The sequence below is a fragment of the Orycteropus afer genome, unplaced genomic scaffold, assembly GCF_000298275.1.
Source record: "Orycteropus afer afer isolate SDZICR_OR568_19922 unplaced genomic scaffold, OryAfe1.0 scaffold00325, whole genome shotgun sequence".
In the NCBI taxonomy this organism is placed as follows: Eukaryota; Metazoa; Chordata; class Mammalia; order Tubulidentata; family Orycteropodidae; genus Orycteropus; species Orycteropus afer.
Window position 1 is genome coordinate 2,791,882 of NW_006921912.1, and position 2,665 is coordinate 2,794,546.

The following is a 2,665-nucleotide window of genomic DNA, read 5'->3' on the forward strand; positions in this document are numbered from 1 at the left end:
GGGGCACAGCACCCAGGCTCTGTCTGAGCACACAGAGTGGGACGGAATTTCTGCCAGCCTAGAAGGTGGGTGGGAGTGAGGGATGGCTGCACCTCTGTTCACCAAGGGGGTGTCGGATATAAAATTAACAAGGGGAATGTAACATCTTTCCACTTGTCTTCATCCAGAATGTCCTTATGGTTCCCAGCAAATGGAGCCTGTTCTTAAGTCCCTGGAATCTGGAAGAACACTGTTGCTTTAAATATCCAAAATTGTCAAACCACTTGTAAACATTCAAAATGGCTGTGCCCTCTGGACAGGCAAAATTCCACAGCTCAGCCCACCTTCCTTTTCACTGCTTCCCCTTTTATTCACCCTCCACCAGAGCAGTCCTCTGTGCAGTCCCTGGCTTGTAGGGCTGATTGTTAGGTTAATTCTTAGGTCCTAACACCACTTGGCAATATCCAAGCTATTTGTGCCATCAGGATCACTGCCAGACTGCAGCTCCCTATTTCTCCTCTTTTGGTGTTTTCATACAAATTCTTCTGCTAGTTGGAGTTTAGTCCACTTCTATATCCTTCCCTTGAAGGCTCAGGGGTCCAGGATTATCTTCCGTATTTGTGTTAATTGGTTTCCCTTTTCTTTGTTGAAGAGGGTCTGTGCAGTCTTTCTGCCTATTCTACCATGTTCTAGGACTCTCCAGAGCTCCTTATTACTTAAACTAGCATCTGCATTTGCAGTGTTTCAGGAATTAGGGATATGAAGCTAGAGTATAGATTAATACATTATGACATATTCATGCAATGGAATGCTGTAGCAACATGTCCATGCCTCAGTTTCCTCACCTTAAAAGGAGCTAGGTGTTACCTTACAGGGTTTAATTGTAAGAATTAAATGAGATAAAGTGCTTAGAACATTATTTTTCACATCACCAATAGCTGTCAATTATTATTAATATGCCACTATGAACAAATCTCAACAATGCAGATTTAAAAAAGTTGCACATATGATTATTCACACAACACTAATACATGCAAAACAATACAGTTATTCAGGGTTTTGTTCATATACTATTAATATGGTATGCAAAATCTGCATATTGAAGAATAAAACAAAATTCAGAAAAGCTGTTATTTACAAGGAGGGAAGATAATTTAATATAAGAAATAGATACATGTACTGGAAGTTTTATAATACTCTTTTTTTTTTTTTTTTTTTGCCTGGTGGTGGGCAGTCAGATGTATGAAAAAAAAAAAACCAAGATTTTAAAGACTTAGTTGCTGGTCTAAGGCATTCCAAATTACTTCAACCATTTATCCTAAAGACCTTTCCAAGTTCTGTGTTCTCGTTTTTCACTGCCTTATGGTTATGCATAATTTATAAACTAGGCTTCAAAAAAGGAGCTCTGATCGTATAGTGGGGAAGGCACTTGGCTGCTAACCAGAAGTTGGCAGTTCAAATCCACTAGCTACTCTGCAGGAGGAAGATGAGGCAATCTATTTCCATAATGATTTACAGTCTTGGAAAGCTGATGAATGGGGGTTGCTATGATGTGGAATCGACTGGATGGTAGTAGGTTTAGTTTGGTGTTGGTTTTAGCTTTGTAAGCAGAGACATCTAAAATCATCTGTTGTTAAATTTAATCAGTCTTTTCAGAAATCCTCAGACTGCTTAGTTCCCTGCAGCCCCTACAAACTGCCTTCCTCCAGTCCAGGACCTATGGCCTTAAATGCAGTAGGTCTAGGTCAGGATATCTCGAAACCCCCTCTCAGTCAACCCGGGAATGTTTCCCTCCAGAAAACCCTCTCTATCCCTCCTTGACAGGACCTGAAATGTACCTTCCTCTCTAATTACCCCCTTAGCCAGAGCCAGGATGTCTCCCCTCAGCAAACCCCTGTTCTCACCCACAGAGTTCTCTTTTACTTCTCACCTCACAGCCAGACACAATACTGGGCCAAGCTTAGTGATGCCAACCTAACGTCCCACCTACTGCACAGTAGCTCCACTCTCCCTGCCTCAGAACTGATTTTTGATGATTCATGTGTTATAGTGTTTACTGCTGTCATAGCGCAACCAATGAACATGGGCTATATTTCTGTGATCAGACAGTATTTACTTTGACTACCTCTCCTCCAGTTCTCCTGACTCAGCACCTTTGTCACAAGCTGGTAGACTTTATAGTCAAAGGAATCAACACTGTGGTTATCAGCCTCACCATCTTCATCTTCTATCCTCATTTTCTTTATTCGTCCTTCCTTCCCCTAATGCTGAAGGCAGGTTGAAATCTTTAGCATGTGCTGATTCCACTTAATTTCTGATCATTTTTCTTTGAATTTGGAAATTCATTTACCTGAAATCTTCTCGAACTGTGGATTATGGTAAATTATTCACAGTCTTTTTCCACCAGTGTGGAGCCCATGTCTGGTGAACAACTTGAGAAACAAGGATGTCTAATTTGCTGCAATAAAATTCCTGTGGTTTTTCTCCTGAATGTGAATAGTGATGGCTATTTAGATTCTTTTTGAATTCCTTCAATGCAAGATTTGCTCTTTTAACTTTTTCTTTGTAAAGTAGGAAGTATTTTAATCTTTCTACAAATGGCTTGAACCAGAAGTAAGGTCACAGCTTAGAAATAGTCTGGTTATTTTGCCCTGGCCGCAGAATACCACACACTAGAGCTGTTCAC